This window comes from Podarcis tiliguerta (assembly GCF_965153285.1).
Source record: "Podarcis tiliguerta genome assembly, chromosome: Z".
Taxonomy (NCBI): domain Eukaryota; kingdom Metazoa; phylum Chordata; class Lepidosauria; order Squamata; family Lacertidae; genus Podarcis; species Podarcis tiliguerta.
Genome location: NC_139553.1, coordinates 17,382,423 through 17,401,335, shown reverse-complemented (window position 1 = coordinate 17,401,335; position 18,913 = coordinate 17,382,423). Strand labels below are relative to the sequence as shown.

The 18,913-nt window shown below is 44.7% G+C and overlaps 1 long non-coding RNA gene across 1 annotated transcript; it reads right to left on the bottom strand.

Annotated features, from left to right (window-relative positions):
* Positions 1 to 2,926: 2,926 nt before the first annotated feature.
* On the bottom strand, positions 2,927 to 18,712 carry LOC310669711. The gene is made up of 3 exons (XR_014507296.1): positions 18,577 to 18,712; positions 8,712 to 8,807; positions 2,927 to 6,599 (listed from the first exon to the last, which is right to left on the bottom strand). It is a non-coding gene; the product is annotated as an uncharacterized lncRNA (long non-coding RNA).
* Positions 18,713 to 18,913: the final 201 nt, after the last annotated feature.

Genomic DNA, 18,913 nt, shown 5'->3' with positions numbered 1-18,913 from the left:
GTAGCGTGGGGGGTGCAGGGGGGGCCGGGCGCACCGGGCGCAACATCTGGGGGTTAGGGTTAGGTGGCGCAAATCCACGGGTTAGGGGGCGCAAATTACTTGCCTTGCCCCAGGTGCTGACAACCCACGCTACGCCACTGGCTCCAAGGTTGTCCCTCATGGCTCTTCTCATAGCTTCAGCTAGCTTAGGTCCAAACCAGCAGCCTGTCTTGCTTGCTGCCTCTTCCACATGGAGAATTGCCTTATTCCTCCATTTTCTTCCCAGCAGTCTTTGCAAAAAATAACTCCTCCCCTTTCAGCATCTCCCCCATCGCCCTGGCAACCTCCATTTCAAATGCCTTCTGCAAAAGGCACATTTTCCTGTGGTGACATCATGTCCCCCCTGTAATCCTAGCAGCTTCCCCCTTTCTTGTCTGATGCTGAATGTATCACCTTTTGTCAGGGTAATGATTCTGATATCTTTATTCTTGGATGGCACCTCTTCAAGCTCAGCTCCTGAACAGGCTGACTTGACTTCAAACTGCACATTTGGTAATTTCAGAAATTAAGGGGGGAAGATGGCACCCAGGAATTTTAGGGGATCGTTGGCCCCTGCAAACCCGTAACAATATCCACCCTAGAAAATCACATCTGACCTCAGATGTGTGATAAACCTCTCAATAAAACAACAACAAGAGTTAGAAAAGGCATTAAAACACATAATCAAAAACAGTGACACTGTTTAACCCAACCAAGCAATTTCTCATTTCTCAGGAATCCTCCCGGTCTCCTCTCTCCTTCTGGGTATGCACTGCAGTCAATTCTACATTTCAAAAACATTTATGGACTTTTTGCATGAAAGAGAAAATGAAATGAATGTGTAATATCTGGATTTAAAGATGGAAAAAGATTGGCTTATAGAAAATAGAACAGTTAGATGTTATTGTTGTTGCTGTTTAGTCGTTTAGTCGTGTCCGACTCTTCGTGACCCCATGGACCAGAGAACGCCAGGCACCTCTGTCCTCCACTGCCTCCCGCAGTTTGGTCAAACTCATGCTGGTAACCTCGAAAACACTATCCAACCATCTCGTCCTCTGTCGTCCCCTTCTCCTTGTGCCCTCCATCTTTCCCAACATCAGGGTCTTCTCCAGGGAGTCTTCTCTTCTCATGAGGAGCCTCAGCTTCATGATCGGTCCTTCCAGTGAGCACTCAGGGCTGATTTCCTTCAGAATGGAGAGGTTTGATCTACTTGCAGTCCATGGGACTCTCAAGAGATCCTCCAGCACCATAATTCAAAAGCCTCAATTCTTCGGCGATCAGCCTTCTTTATGGTCCAGCTCTCACTTCCATACATCACTACCGGGAAAACCATAGCTTTAACTATACGAACCTTTGTTGGCAAGGTGATGTCTCTACTTCTCAAGATGCTGTCTAGGCCTGTCATTGCCCTTCTCCCAAGAAGCAGGCGTCTTTTAATTTCGTGGCTGCTGTCACCATCTGCAGTGATCATGGAGCCCAAGAAAGTAAAATCGCTCACTGACTCCATTTCTTCCCCTTCTATTTGCCAGGAGGTGATGGGACCAGTGGCCATGATCTTCGTTTTTTTGATGTTGAGCTTCAGACCATATTTTGCGCTCTCCTCTTTCACCCTCATTAAAAGGTTCTTTAATTCCTCCTCACTTTCTGCCATCAAGGTTGTGCCATCTGCATATCTGAGGTTGTTGATATTTCTTCCGGCAATCTTAATTCCGGCTAGGGATTCATCCAGCCCAGCCTTTCGCATGATGAATTCTGCATATAAGTTAAATAAGCAGGGAGACAAAATACAGCCTTGTCGTACTCCTTTCCCAATTTTGAACCAATCAGTTGTTCCATATCCAGTTCTAACTGTAGCTTCTTGTCCCACATAGAGATTTCTCAGGAGACAGATGAGGTGATCAGGCACTCCCATTTCTTTAAGAACTTGCCATAGTTTGCCGTGGTTGACACAGTCAAAGGCTTTTGCATAGTCAATGAAGCAGAAGTAGATGTCTTTCTGGAACTCTCTAGCTTTCTCCATAATCCAGCGCATGTTTGCAATTTGGTCTCTGGTTCCTCTGCCTCTTCTAAATCCAGCTTGCACTTCTGGGAGTTCTCGGTCCACATACTGCTTGAGCCTTCCTTGTAGAATTTTAAGCATAACCTTGCTAGCGTGTGAAATGAATGCAATTGTGCGGTAGTTGGAGCATTCTTTGGCACTGCCCTTCTTTGGGATTGGGATGTAGACTGATCTTCTCCAATCTTCTGGCCACTGCTGAGTTTTCCAAACTTGCTGGCATATTGAGTGTAGCACCTTAACAGCAGCATCTTTTAAAATTTTAAATAGTTCAGCTGGAATACCATCACTTCCACTGGCCTTGTTATTTGCAGTGCTTTAGATGTTAGATGTTAATGAGTGATTAGTGATTAGTTAGATGTTAATGAGTGATTAATACTATATTTAGGTGAAGGATGGAGGAACATGTTTTTATCTTATTCCATTTTATTTTCTCTTTTTTCTTATATTTTCTTTTTCCTTTTTTCCTTTTTGTTTTGCTCCTGTTCTTTTTTAGATTAGATTTTAAAATTATTTCTTTTATCTTGGTGTATTATAAAAATATACTTTGTATTGAGTATGAACTTTTGTAAATCTTTGGGTAAGTATCAATAAAAATATATTCCCGCCCCCCCCCAAAATTGTCTATATTTCAAAGACAGCTTTCCAATGAGCAAAGATTACCGAGTGATTCTAATGAAATGCATTTCCCAGTTCCCACCATCAAAAACACGAAGGGGGGGGGGGGACAGGAATTAACAACATTCCAGGATCATTGCTAATTTGCAGAAAAGAATCTCTTTGCAAATCAGTTCACAGTCCCAAGAACAGAAACGAGCCCTCTGCAATAGCCTGTGTGGGCTTTCCACCCAGTTCTTCATCTTCTATATATATCAGACCTTTTATTGGCATCGCATACATACATCCAAAACAACTCAATGCAGAATTACCACTTCCCCAGTGGCACAAAACATTTGCTAAAAGAAAGGAGGCAGAGCAGTCTATCGTCACATCTCTAGGTCTCCAGGGAGATCAGGCGTCTGCAGTGTATTTCGACCACAAAAAACCAAATAGAGATATTTAGCCACTAACTTGGTGTGCTCCTGATCATTCCCCAGTAATAGAAAATAGTTCTTCTTCTTAAGTAAATCACACAGCTACACAGATTTCCTTGCTCATGGGATCTTCACACAGTCCTCAGTTCAAGCAAATTTAACAGCCCATTTCCGTGCTAAACTCACAGGTTCAGCCTCTCTGGTTGTGGGTCAGAAACTTCAAGCCCACACCCCAGTCCCCCCAAAAAGCCTCTGCAGCCACTTCCAGGCACAATTTCAGGATCACATCTTCTCCCTCACTGGCACACTGGGGGGATCTGCTGCACCTTTCTGCCTTTTGGCCCAGGCCATCTCCTGGCCCCAGGGTCCCTCTGGAGAAGATGCATAGGAAGAACCCCTACAAGGAGTTGTTTTTTCTATTCCAAGGCCAAGCATTCAGGCACACTGAAAATGCAAGGTGCTTCTGCTTCAAGAGAATGGGGTGCAAGTCCAGTTATGTACAATGGAACTTCAAGAGAAACATAACTTTAAGGGGATATTGGACCATGCCAAATTATTTGTCCATGTACAGGCACAGAAGATAGTAGATCCAGCTGAAAGGCAACCCATGGAGATTTGCATGGATGCTTGCAATGCATCCTATTATTATTATTATTATTATTATTATTATTATTATTATTAATCTACCCCACCTATCTGGCTGGGTTTCCCCAGCCACTCTGGGTGGCTTCCAACATAAGATTAAAAATACATTAAAACATCAGTCGTTAAAAACTTCCCTAAACAAGTTATCTAGCATTGTTTTTTCTATAGATCCCTCTTCACTAATATGGTGCCGTCCAGATGCTCTGGACTACAAGTCCCATCAGTTCCAACTGATGGGAATTGTAGTCCAAATCCTTTGGAGGGCACCATATCAGTAGTCTATAGAGTATCCCCATTAAAAGCATTTTGCTTGAATTTCTCTGTGGTTAGTACTTCTACCTGCAGTTTACAGAAACAGTGTAAAGAAACTTGCCAATGTCCTTCATCACCATTTAAAAACATTAAAAAATAAAGTTATTACCATCTTGAACGATATCTAGAGAGATCCCAGTTCCCCATTCACTGCTCGTTATCTTTTTTTAGCAGCAGCTGTTTAATAAACTTTATTTACAAAATACATTTGCAACAAGAACAAGTCCAATGGATAAATGGATTATTTTATTGAATAGTTATAAGTTTATTGTATAACCTTAGGAAGTTATAGAATTGTAGAAGGGGCTGTGGCTGCGAGGGGGCATGGCTGCAACTCTCATGGAGGAACCTCGTGGTTCTGAATTTTTCCAATACACTACTGCAGATACCCTAGGCTCCCTTCCTCTCACTTGATTAAATTTGCCATTATTTATTATATTTTCATCCAGCTGGTGCAAAACTCTGTAGCTGGACTGTTGATGAGGACAGACCAGCACATCATTCCCGCTCTCAAAAAGGTCCTACCCAAAATGCTACTGGGCCAGGTTCAAGGTTACTGTATTAATTTACAAGGCCCTTTGGGTCCAGGATACCCTGCCTTTTCATGGAGATCTTGAGAGGAGTTAGTTCCCTTCTCCACGGCTCAGCTACACCATGTATACCCACCAGGAGCCATGTGCTTAGGATGGTAGCCCTCCCTCCCTGCAGAACTCACTGAAAACCTTATTCCAGCAGACTTTTTAAGTGAACTCTTACTTTATAGTTTTAAGCCATTTTTAGCCTTACTGTCACTTGCACACCACTTAAGAGTCTGCTTTGACTTCGCTGGCATCCGTCTTGGGAGACGAAGGAGGCGTGTGCCTTTGGGGGTGAGGTCAAGTTGTTGAAAGGTTGCAGCACCGGCTGTGGCTGCAGTGACTGATGTGGGAGAGCTGTTACAGCTGGGGCAGATGAAGGCATCCAGTTGTGCAGCTGTACATGCACCAGGGCACTTCTTCTCTTTGCGCTCCTCCCAGTGGTCATTTTTCCTCCGGTCATTGCTGTGGATGCATGACCTGACTGTCTGCCTCCAGACCAGGGGCACTGGCGGAGGAAGAGGAGTGCGGGGGGAACGCACCGCCCCCTGCAGCACGATCCCGGTGGGGTGCTATAGCGGCTGTCCCCCTGCCCATGCTGGGTGCCCCGCCCCTGCAGGCAGTGCGCCATGCCCTCAGGATGCGCACCAGCCATGCCCCCACCTACTCTCTGCCCCCCAGTGCCAGAGCACCAGGGGTCAGCAAACATTTTCAGCAGGGGGCCGGTCCACTGTCCTTCAGACCTTGTGGGGGGCTGAACTATATGGGGGGGGAATTAATGATCTTCACCCGCCCGCAAAGAGGCCTGAAGATGCTTCGCTTTACCTGTCCCAGTTGTCGTACCAATAGTTGCAGATGGGCTTCTTCAGCCAGCCAGGCGCCATGGTGGGGTAGGAGGCTGTGTTGGCCGGCAGAGACAGAAGCAGCAGCCCTGGCAGAGGAGCCACGGATGGAGAGGCAACGTGGAGGAGAAGACAGAGCCATCCGCCAACCCGCAAGCGGCGGCCACGGCCACCTCAACAACCCACCTGAATGCCATGGGAGGAATGAAGGAGGGAGGGAGGCAGGCAGGCCGCATGAGGAAGCGGTGTGGAAAAGGGGCGCGGAGAAGGAAGGGCAGACTGAGGGAGAGGGAAGAGGAGCAGGAGGAAAAGGCAGCAGCACCCACCAGCCAGAGTCACACACCCCCTTCACAGTGCCACCCGGCTGAGGCAGGCAGGTGGGTGAGCTGACTCCCACTGTCAACGGCGCCAGGTATAGGACAAGATTGTTCCGTTGCTGAGGAGAAAAGCACCGCTGTGTGAGGGAGAGGGAAAGAACGTGCGCACTGGTGATCCACCCACTGGTGATCCACACGGTGATTCCCGGACCATCCATGGGCCGGATCTAGAAGGCAATTGGGCCTGATTCAGCCTGCAGGCCTTAGTTTGCCAACCCATGCTCCAGACCAGGGGTAGGCAATCTAAGGCCCAGGGGCCGGATGCGGCCCAATCACCTTCTCATTCCAGCTCGTTAACGGTCTAGGAATCAGTGTGTTTTTACATGAGTAGAAGGTGTGGTTTTATTTAAAATGCATCTCTGGGTTATTTGTGGGGCATAGGAATTCGTTCTACCCCCCAAAAAAAATATAGTCCGGCCCACATGGTCTGAGGGATTGTGGATCGGCCCACAGCTGAAAAAGGTTGCTGACCCCTGCTCCAGACCCTTTCGTTTGTCTGCAAGGGATTCCCCACAGGTTGATGTTGCCAGACCTCTTGTCTGCAGACATCTTTGCAATGCGGAATTGGTCTGCTTTAACTAAGCAGTACAGTATACAAATGGTTGAAATAAATGAGATAAATAGTTTACACCAGCTTTCTGATTTCCCATAATTCTTTGCAGGGAGTCATGACAATTTCTTCCCAGTGTTCCATGTTGAAATCTTGATTAACTGCGAGCCTCCTCAGCCATTCGGATAAGCTGCAAAAAAACAACAACAACCCCAAACCTAGAATAAGCCCAGCTCTGGGGAAGTCACCTCCTTTGCAATCAAATTAAGATGAGCCTTGCAAAACATAGTTCAGGACGAAGAGGCCTTGTGAGAGCTGTAGTACCATTTACCAGTGAGCTAAGCAGATGCTGGATGCATGGAGATAGTCATGGCAGCTTTAGCCTGCTTTAGCCTGAAAATGTTGCCAGATTAATTATTTTTTTGTTTGTTTGTTTTAGCATATGTTCAAGAACATAAAATGAATCTGAAAATATCCTGTCTGGTTATGCTCAAGATCCTGTCATGTACTTCCTTTACTTGGCTGGGTCAAACATTGTGGTCAAGGAGCAGGAATTTCCAGAAGAGGATGGGGGAGCAGGGAGTAAGTCCTCTGCTGCATTTTCAAAAGTTGGCAGTGATGCATACTCATGCACTCACTCACGCACACGCACACCCCATTACCAGAGCAGCTCTTGCATAAGAACATAACAAGAGCTGTGTTGGATCAGGCCCATCTAGTCCAGTATCCTGTTCTCACAGTGGCTGTGCAGATGCCTCTGGGAAACCCTCAAGCAAAACCAGAGCACAAGAGCACTGTCCCCTCCAGCAGTTTCCAGCAAATGGCATTCACATTACTGTCACTGTACTACTTGCAGTGGAGACAGAGCATAGCTAGCAGCCATCAGTAGCCCTTTCCTTCTCCATGAGTTGGTCCAATCCTCTTTTAAAGCCATTCAGGTTGGTGGCCATCACTGCCTCCTGTGGGAGCGAGTTCCATAGTTTTAACTATGATGGAAGGCTTTCTTTCATCCATCATGAATATTCCAAGTTCTAGGTGTTTTGAGAAAGGGAGGAAAACTTTTCTCTATCCACTCTCTCTATGCTGGGGATAACTTTATTAACCTCTATCATGTCGCCGCTTACTTGTCTTTTTTCATTTTACAAATGTTGATTGACTCTCCCTGGAAGGTTACCTGGAAACAGGTCTCTTGCTTTCTCTGACAAGAGACAGTAGGCAGAGGAGACGAGGGCCAGCACAAAAGAGAATGGAAATGGGAAATCAGGGTTGTATCCGTTCAGAAAAGAGCAACCCAGGGTAGGTACCACCTGGGCTACCTGTGAGCTAAGCTGCTAATGGGAGGCGGACAAGGAGCTGCAGAAGTTTCACCACACCTTGCCCCCTCCCCTAATGCATGGACACACTTTCATGCACACCTTCTCCATCTTAAGAGAGAGAAACTTGCATTAAAAAGAAACAGCAAAAGCCACAAATCTCAGGAAGAGAAATTCTACATCCATTCAAATGTCCAGCACTTGGATTGAATTTCAGCATCAGTGCAGGTGGAGGTTTTCTGAGATACCTACTTTCTGAGGCTTAATAGACAGTCTCTCAAGATACGCTTGCCATTAATAATAATAAAAATGGGATATTAATTTTCCCCTCCCCCTAAACAGGAACCCCAAGCACACACATATGCACACACACCTGTGTCTGAAATCATATCCTTTCCAGCAGAGAGGAGAGAGAAAAGTTTTATTTACTCATTTAAGATCGTTTTTATACCACTTAAAATATAAAGCATCTCTGAACAGTATAGCAAATTTTAAAAAAAACAACAGAAGTATTATAAAGGTATACAAAAGGTATACAATAAAACCATCAGTAGGAGGAGACTGCTAAGAATAGCAATGAAAAGTATTGTTGTTGGTTCTTCTTACTGACAATTTTATTATCTTGTTTATATATTGCTTTGAGGTTTTTTGTTTTTACGATCAAGCGGTGCATAGATTTTATGAAATAAATTAATTTCATATTGTGGAGCCACTTTGAGACTTTTTCTTGTGGGGATTGAATGAGGAAGGGGAGAATCGTGTGTGCCACCTTAACCTCCTAGGAGGAAAAAGTAGGATATAAATGCAATAAGCAACCAACAAATAAACCGTCACTACGCCTCTTTTCCTTGTTTGCTTATTTCCATTCTTTTTAAAAAATAAGGTTTTATTAAAGCTTTTTCATGATACAAGAAAATAAAAGAAACTAATCTGAACAAAAATGAAAACTGAGAGACAAAGACAAATCAAAGCACAGAGTCCTCTCTCACCTGGCACCTCCCTTTCTTTTCCAGGTTTCTCTGGCTGGGAGGTCTTCCCTTCCCTGCCTCTCACTCAGGGTCCTTCGCCAACCATCCATCACCTTCCTGAAAGAGAGAGAAAGAGAGAAAGAGATAGATCCTTGCCGGCCCAATAGTGCACCAGAGCAGAGGACACCAAAGGAAAACAAAAGAAGAGAGTTTCCTGATTTTCTAATGACCAGATTTGATGCAATCTGGCAAAGTCTCATCACAACGCACCCAGTTTTCAGGAAAACATGTCTGGGTGCTGCGAAAGCCTGCATCTATTTAAAGAGAGCAGTGAATTTTCTCTTCCACCACCTCCATCTGCCTGTTCCTGTGAGCTGAGTGCGCTCCACATCTTTTACCACATTCACACTGTATGTAAAATATCATTTGGCTTTGGAGATTCTCTTGGAGTGGGGAGGGTGGTTGTGCTATCAAAGTCTCAGCTGGTGAAATGATGAATTTTAAAAGTTTAGATGTGGCTCCAAGCCTCTACTCAGTCCCAAATGGTTTTGATTTTCAATTTAGATTGGGTCTTTTACGATGGAGGGACTGATCAAGGCCAAAGTCTTAATGACTTTGGGGAGGGGGGGGGGACTTGAAAATGGAGCTCGTGGATGTGACGTGAACATATGAGAGTGCTGGGGGTGAAATAGTTAAACAGGTTACCCAGTCAGGACCCAGGGGGGTGGAGTCAGAGGGACTATAAAACCAGCTCTGGGAGGGACGAAGGAGGAGTTCATTGGGAGCTGGGTGGTTGGTTGGAGTGGGAGTGAATTGGGTTAGAGTCTGTGGGTAGGTTGAGTTAGTGTAGCGAAATAAGCTGAGTCAGGAACAGTTAGGAGCTAGGAAGACAAGTAAATATCTGAGAGGTGGTTTAGTGAGTGAGAGCAGGTAGTGGAAGTTATAGGTCTGGATAGGCACCCCACAATTGTAATTGTAATTGACCGATACGGTTTATGAAACCACACACTTGTTAAACTGCAATAAATAATCAGAAGTTATGTTCTAACTTAACCCTGACTGAACTCAGTATTGTACCAGGTAGGGCCTGGGTGGTGGCAGCGAGAAATAAAGTGGTGGCACAGGGATCAATAGACGGTGAAACGTCCGGGAACCCTGTGTGATCGCCACAGTAGAAGAAGAGTTTGGATTTGATATTCCGCTTTATCACTACCCGAAGGAGTCTCAAAGCGGCTAACATTCTCCTTTCCCTTCCTCCCCCACAACAACACTCTGTGAGGTGAGTGGGGCTGAGTGACTTCAGAGAAGTGTGACTAGCCCAAGGTCACCCAGCAGCTGCATGTGGTGGAGCGGAGACGCGAACCCAGTTCACCAGAATACGAGTCTACCGCTCTTAACCACTGCACCACACTGGCTCTCAGTAGATTGGGAATCCCAATTTTGTGAGAAGTAGGGTAGGCCCTAGACTTAAAGTCTCTTGTTGTCTGAGAGGAAATAGAATGGTGATAAGCTGGCACTGCAGGATATCATGAGTACATGCCAGATAATAAGGTAGGAGACGAGTAGGTCCAATCTGCTTTAACAATTAAGGCTGCAATGCCACGCGTGCTTACCTGGGAGGAAGCCCCACTAGACCCAGTGTGGTCACCCTGCAGGCATTTTAACTTAATTCAAATCTTTATTATTTTAACCCATTTTTTATTTTCATCTTATATTGATTTTCTTGCATACCGTCTCTAGAGGTGGTTATAGTTAAGTAGTACCAAAACTGCCCCCCCCAAAAAAAAACCCCAAACAAATACTGTATGCAATTAGATTGCAAATCACTTTGCGGTGCCTTGTGGGAAGTGAAAAGAGTGCAGACTTATTTCTTACAAATGTGGAACAGGTTTTATGTGGCAACAGTAGTGCCAGTTCTGCCAGTTGAAGAGGTCAAGCAGGCATGTATGGGGTAAAGCAATATTGTGGGTCCCAAGTTGTTAAGGATGGTGGGCCTGTTCAAATCCCCCTTTGGCAGGGGACACAGCAGCGCCCTCCCTCTTTAATTTCCACACACACACACCACCATTTTTCTTCCTTCTTGCCCCTGCTACATTATGGATAGAAGTCAATGCCATTACAGAAGCACTCACAGGTCAAAGGCAGGTCAGCGGGTTGATGGGGGAGAAGGAGAATAGAGACCCCACCCCACCCCCATCACCAAAAAAACCCAGGCGTGCCCAGCTCATCAGGGAGCCTCATCCAAAGGGGAGCTTTTCAGTGGGGAATGGAGTGGCCAACCCTTTGGCTCTGCACACTGTTTCAGAGCCATATGGGTGAATCTGTTCAGAGGTGCTGCAGGTGCTGTGGGATTGACCCCCAAAAGGCACACACACACATTGCAGTACTAGTAAGTTTTTAAAATGTGACATGCAATAAAAGGAAAGAGGAAATCCAGCCTTGAACAACAGTGTGCATGCCTGTATGCTGTTTCGTTGCACAAATTTCAGCGGCGTCTCAAGCACTTGACACGGCAGTCATGAGGTCCTTCCCTATTACAAGGACAGTTGAGGTCATCATCTACGCACTGGGAAATCCAGGGTGGTGTAGTGGGTAGAGTGTCAGACTCGTAGGACCTGAGAGAGACCAGGGTTCAAATCCCTGCAGCTGGGCCACATGAAGCTCACTGGTTGTGACCTTGGGGGCCAGTCCCTGCCTCTCAGCCTAACCTACATCACAGGGTTGTTGTGGGGATTAAATGAGAGGAGCGGGGAAACAACGTACGCCCTCTTGATCCCCTTGGAAAAGACAGTGGGATGTAAATTAAATGAAAGGAAGCAAAATAAATAATATCTAGAATAGTTGAGTGGGGGAAGGGAAGCTAGCTTACCCCAGAAACAAAAAATTAGAATGCAAGGGGTTGTTGTTGCTGTTGTTGTTGTTGCTACAATTAATTTATTAATTCTCTTTCAAACCACTGTCTCAAGGCAATTTACACATAAGATAATAATAAGATAATAAAAAAACAGTTTAAACAACAAATGTGTTGGAAGCAAGCCTTATTTCTTTAAAATAGAAACAATAATATAAAAAGCATGATACAAATAGTGCATATAAATAAAAAATATAGTAGTATTCATTGCATCCAGTGAGTCGCTTTCAGTGCTGGTCCTGTTCAGAAGGGACACACTGAAACATCCACAAACAGGAGTAATTTCAGCCTGTTAATCCCGATGGGTCTACTTTGAGTAAAACTTGCTTGAATGCAACCTGATGCCAGCCCTACTTAAAGCTGCCCCATTGAAATCAATGGATTTAAGTCAGCCCTTGAATTTGTCCTACTCTGAGGAGAACCAGCTTTAGTTTGGGGACAAATCCAGGCTGCAGATTTAAGTCTGACAAAAGAATGCATCTTTCCGAGGCTGGTGATCATCCCCGTTTAGGGCCATCCATCATCAATGTCCTCTAATGGGCTAACAGCCGGGATGGCTGAGCTCTTCCTCCTATTGGCCAGGAGGACCATCCATCTTGCTCTAACCCTATTTTTCCCCTCTTCTTTTAAAAAATGAGAAAGAAAAGGAGTTGGTAGGGGGAATAGAAAAATGAGCAACCCCTTTTCCCAGGGGGCTTTTGTTTGCTCATTCGAGTCCTGTGAAAGGCACATGGGGAAAAATTAAATCAAAGCCCAGTTTCTCTCCCAACCCCAACCCCCATCACCACTCTCTCATCCCCATCTCAGGGTTGCCATGAGAGACCAGAGTGATCCCTCCCCACATCTCTTTCTCAATAGAGCAACCTCTCTGGGAAGGAAAAGCTGATTAGTGTGATGAGTTGCATCTGTTCGCTGCTCTCAGCGCTGCTTGGTGGGCCTGCAAAATTCCTCCTTGTCCTTTGCGGCCATTTCCCCTGCTTATGAGCAAATTACTATTATGAAAATTCCGAGGCACAGATAATAGAATCTAGTCCGACCAACTGCAATGCAGGAATCACAATTAAAGAATCCCAAACGTGAAAAACCTCCAGAGAAGGAAGGTCCACCACTTTCCGAGGGAGTCCATTCCATGGTCGAACAGCTATTAGGAAATCCCCCCCCCCCAATATTGCTTCAGAGTTGGCCTTTTCACCTGATTGGAGGCTATGTATACACAACATTTATTCCAGAATCAGTGGAGACTATTTGTTTTTCCTACGTTGTCAGCATGTGATCCAGACCCATTTCTTCTTTTCCTTTTTTCTTTTTCTTTTCTTTTTGTCCCTGAAAAGCAAAGCATAGTTAATTTTTGCAACTCGTTCCCATTGGCTTGATCCAGCAGGACTCTTCTCATGTTCTTATGTCTAAGAAGTGACATGATAGAAGTTTATTAAATTAGGCATGTAATGGAGAAATTGGACAGAAAAAAGTCTCTCTCAGTTTCATAACACTAGACATCTAATGAAGCTAAATGCTGGAAGATTCGTGAAGTGCTTCTTCACACAGCGAAAACCTGCTCTTTAATGCTGTATCGGAGCAAAGGGCAATCCACACAAAACCTAAATTGCCATTTGTTGTGCTTCAGTTTTAAAGAGCAGGTTTTCGCAGGGAAAGCAGGCAAAGGAGCATAAACAAAAGCAGCACTCAGACATAGAGCTTTAAGGCATGGACCAACTCCTGGAAAGAGCTGGGCAAAAGATAAGAGTGGATAAGCCTATTGATGTCTTGAAAAGAGGATTGGAGGAGAGTAAAGCTATCCATGAGAAGAGAAGACTCCCTGGAAAAGACCCTGATGTTGGGAAAGATGGAGGGCACAAGGAAAAGGGGACGACAGGGGACGAGATGGTTGGATAGTGTTCTCGAAGCTACCAGCATGAGTTTGACCAAACTGCGGGAGGCAGTGGAAGACAGGAGTGCCTGGCGTGCTCTGGTCCAGGGGGTCATGAAGAGTCGGACACAACTAAACGACTAAACAACAACAACAAAGCTATCCATGGCTTTCCACACAACAGTAGGTTAGGCCAAGGGATATAGCAACTGGCCTAAGGTGACCCAGTGAAAGCTTCATGGCTGACTGGGGGAATTGAATCATGGTGTCCCAGGTCTTAGCCTGACACTCAACAACTATACCACATCTTGGGCCCAAGACAACAAGAAGACCCCCCCCCCACTGTCCCCCATTCACAACCTCTGAGGTGGGATGGCAATGCCTTTCTAACAATTCCATCATGTCCACAATATGCTTCTCATAGGACTATGCCTCATAGTGTCCTTTTCAATCATGCAGTTCTGGGTTGGCAAAAAATTGCTTTTGCAAGCCCAAAGGATAATTACTTTGAATGATTATCATGGAGTGCACAGTATGTTAAGTACTATCTGACAGGATGAATGCACTAAAGGCTCACAAATGTTATTCAAGATTCAGGTAGGTAGCCGTGTTGGTCTGAATGCAGTCGAAATAAATAAATAAATTGTCCAGTAGCACCTTAGAGACCAACCAAGTTTGTTCTGGGTATAATCTTTCGTGTGTATGCACACTTCTTCAGATATGAAGATGTTATTCAGAATGCCTTAATTAGGTCTGTGGTTCTCAGAATTCTGAACAAAACAATTTATTTTCAATGTCATTAACACTTATATTTTTAATAAAAAGAAAAGGTTTAAGACAACGAGGTTTTTGAGTGGGGAAGGGATGAGGGGCCCTTATAAACTTATTCTTACCCTTAAATAGAAATTGACCAGGAAAAGATATATTTTCTTTACACCTGGGGGTGGGGGTGGGGGGTTGAGGGGAGGAATCAACCGATGTCTGAAACTGATCATACATGGCTTTACAGGGAACCGTTTTAGCTGCATGGGGAAGGTCTGCAGCTCAGAAACTCCTAAGTTCCACCCTCAATAGCATCTCCAGGTAGAGCTAGGAAAGATTCCCTGTATGAAGCACTGGAGAGCTGCTGCCATTCAGTGTAGTTAATCCCAAACCAGACTGACCAAGGCTCTGACTTGGTATAGGGAAGCTGCCTATGCTCTGGGCTTGCCTTGTTCCAAACAGTTTCAGCTGGGTAATTCTGTTCCACTTGAATGCTGTGCAGGGGACAAGAGAATTCCTTGCCATTGAAGGTGGTTGCATGTAGTTTCTCTGCATTAGTTGCTGCCCAGGCCTCCCTGCCAGTCAAGACCTGCGTGGGGGTGGGATTTTGCCATACATCTCCACCCCATTGATGGCACCACTCAGATCACCCTGATTAAGGGATTTTACAGAATTCCTTTACCTCAGAGGAGGTTCTAATTGCTGTGTCATGTAGCATCTCAGGAGGCATGCCCTGAACACTGACTCATACAGAGGCACATTGTGCAGAGTTATCCCTTTCTGTTTAAAATAATATTTATTAGATATTTTATAATTATAAAAAGAAAAAACAGTCAAGAAAAACAATACATGAATTCAACAAACAATACATCAACAACAACAAAAACAATACAACATAAAAAAAACACATCCAAATTTTATATCTATATCTTTCATTAGCTTATTTCCTCGACTTCCTCGCACCTCCCTTTTTTGTATTCTGGTTCCAATTTAACTGGTTCAACAAATCCTTTCCCTCTTCTTCAATTTTTGTTCTATAATTTATCCTAACACAATTTAACTTTAAATTTTCCACTTTATCACATTAACACTTAATATTCATATAGTTCTTAATAACACTTCTGCTAAAACCATGTAGCTTCATTCCAATATTCTTCTAACATTCATTAATTTTGCAATATTTCTGTAAATATACTTTAATTTTTTTCCAATTTTCTTCCATCGACTCTTCTCCCTGGTCTCGGATTCTGCCAGTCATTTCCGCCATTTCCATGTAGTCCATCAGTTTCATCTGCCATTCTTCCCGGGTGGGTAATTCTTGTGTCTTCCAATACTTTGCGATGAGTATTCTTGCTGCTGTTGTAGCATACATAAAAAAAGGTTCTATCTTTCTTTAACACCAATTGGCCGACCATGCCCAAGAGAAAGGCCTCTGGTTTCTTCAGAAAGGTATATTTAAATACCTTTTTCATTTCATTATATATCATTATCCCTTTCTGAGGGTGGTTACTTCTTGCTCTTTCCACTCTTCATAGAATTGTAGAGTTGGAAGTAACCACGATGGTCATCTAGTCGAACCCCTTGCAATGCAGGAATCTTTTTGCTCAATGTGGGGCTCAAACTCACAACCCTGAGATTAAGAGTCTTCTGCTCTACTGACTGAGCTATCCTAGGAGCACAAACCTTTCTGTCCTAATTGCTGTGTCATGTAGCATAAAAAAAGCTTATGCCATTCTAGGGTGCATCAACAGAAATATAGTGTCCAGATAAAGGGAAGTCAAAGTACAGTTCTATTCTGCCTTGGTCAGACCACACCTGGAGTCCTGGTCCGATTCTGGGCACCACAGTTAAGAAGGATTATTGACAAGCTGGATCATGGGCAGAGGAGGATGACCAAGATGACCAAGAATCTGAAAACCAAGCATTATGAGGAACAGTGGAGGGAACTGGGTATGTTGGAAAAGAAGATATTATGGCAGCCATCTTCAAATATCCAACTCAATGTTAGGAACTACTTTCTGAGGATAAGAGCTGTTCAACAGTGAATGGACATCCTTGTAGTGGACTGTCCTTCCATGGAGGTTTTTTAGCAGAGGTTGGATGGCCATCTATCAGGAATTCTTTAGCTGAGATTCCTGCATTGCAAGGTATTGCGCTATCAGTGTTCCCCAACCTTGGGCCTCCAGCTGTTTTTGGACTACAATTCCCATCATCCTTGACCACTGGTCTTGCTAGTGAGGGATGATGGGAGTTGTAGTCCAAAAACAGCTGGAGGCCCAAGGTTGGGGAACACTGCGCTACATGACCCTTGGGGTCCCTTCCAACTCTACAATTCGGTTACTCTAATTGTGCAGTTACTTCCAACTTAAATTGGTGGCGGAGGAGGAAGCATATATTAACTATGGAAACCCATGGAACACCACAATATCCAGCCACTCACAAGAGAACTGCACTGAGGCCATGGGCACCATCCTCTGTTTGCAGAGATCAGGAGTGCAACTTGATGAAACACGGCAGGGTCGCATGCCTCTGGATGTCAGGCAAAGTTCACGGCAGCCCATGTGAAAGGAGTTAAAATTTAACAGGGGGGTTTGCAAAGCCCATGCCCTGAAATTGAATCCCTAGGCTGGGATGAGAGGCAAACACTATAGCCAGCCCTGTTGCTGCTCTTGGAAGAGATCTTTTTTTTGGGGGGGGGTCTTGATCTCTGCCAGCTGGATCTCCACTAAGCGGGATGGTTCCACCTTTCCTAAAGGAGCATTTGCTTGCATTGCTTTCTTATTGAGGTTTTAAATGCTTGGATGAATGTCCTTATTGGACTGTTGGGTGCCTTTTTATATATAAAAGTAGGATAAATATAAAATGGCATTCAGATTTAAAACAAAAACATGAGAACATGTTAGATCAGACCAAGCGTCTAACTCTTGTCCAGCCTTCTGCTTCTCCTAGTCAGACACTTCCAGGAAATTCACAAGGGGGACAGGAAAGTGACCACCCTACCACCATTGCCTCTGAGTGACAGGTATTCATATAGCCCCAAACATAGGCTGAAAAGGGATGCTAAGGATCATCTGGTCCAACCCCCCACAATGCAAGAATCATAGCTAAAGAATCCCTGGCATATGACCAGCCAACCTCTGCTTGAAGACCTCCAAGGAGCGTTCGCTGTGTTTCAACTCTCCTTTGCTGAAGGTTATTAAATGGGGGTTGGATGTGGAGGTCTCAATACAGAGGCATCGTTCAACTGTTTGAATATGCTGGTGGAACTGAATGAAACTGAATGCTGGAAGACTGGTGGTCATTATCCACAATGCCTATGTTCCACTTCCACTGTTGGAAGCAGTATGCCTCTCAACAGGAGGAAGGGAGGCTGTTGTTGTTGTGCTCAGGTCCTGCTTGCACAGGCATGCTATAAAAAGCACTATGAGAGCAGGTGATGGGCCATTGACCTGGCGCAGCAGGCTTTTATGTTCTTAATTTCTCCCCTACACTTAATTTTGATGATAAAAGAACAATGATCTCCCACAATCCAGCTCTCCCAAGCCTGCCGCTAATGCTCTGGAAAGTAAACACTTCAGATCACTCAACTCCCCTTCCTCAACAAGCTGTTACCCAGGAGAGCTACTTGGAGAGGTTTATCCATGGTGATAGAACCGATTCCTTCATAAGCTATTTCTTCCCGTCCTGCTAAACACAGGTGGGGCTGTTAGACAACAGCATGGTCAGAGGCCTAGGAAGGTCAGGTGGTACCTGGTATGGAAAATTTCTTGTCAACAACTCCCCTCCCCCATTGATTTTTTATTTTATTTTTTGCCTGCAAATATGGTTTTACTTTATTTCATATTTTCTTACAAAGGAATATAGATTCTGGGCCTCCGATAACAAGTAGGTGACTGTGGACGGATACTTAAATCTGCAGGATGGATTGTGTTTTGGCTTGTGTTGTTTTATTTATATTTATTTATTTAAAAAAAAACCCTCAAAGTAGTTTACCAAAACAAAAAACATGCCAGTTAATATCTTGACCCTGCTCCACTGAATTGAAATTTCAGCCTTCACCACGTAGGAAAATGGCCAAGTAAACAGCTATTTTCGTGGAGGAGGGTCAAGATATTAACTAATATGCATGAAATTTCATATATAGCTATATAATCCCTAGTGTAGTAAGATAAGACCTTTGGAGCAGGCATTTTCGAAAAAGCTTTTTATGAACCGCCCTAGTAGGGCAGTAATTGTTCCTTGGTAATTTTTCACCCCACCCCCCTCCATGACGGCACCTGGGGCAGACCCCCCCCCCTTCCTATGCCCCTGAGCTTGGCTACAGAAACCTTGTACAATGTGCCAACCTGATCTTGGGAGAAGCTTCTTGAAGAGGGCTTTCTTTAAGCGGATGTTGCGACAGGAGGAACTCGGGTTGGAGGCCAACCCAGCCAGAGGGCATCAGCCAGCCATGCCGTCAGGAGAAGGGAGTTGCTGTTTGCCAGCAGCAGAAGTCTGATGCAACTCGTTCCTGGAAAACTGCCGGAATCCCAGCCCAAAGAATATTTAATTTATTCATGCTGTACTTGGAATCATAGGACTGTAGAGTTAAAAGGAACCCCAAAGGTCATAAAGTTCAACCCTCCCCTCTCCACAATGCAGGATCCCACCCCTCTAGGTGGCTGCATGTCGACAGAAGAATGT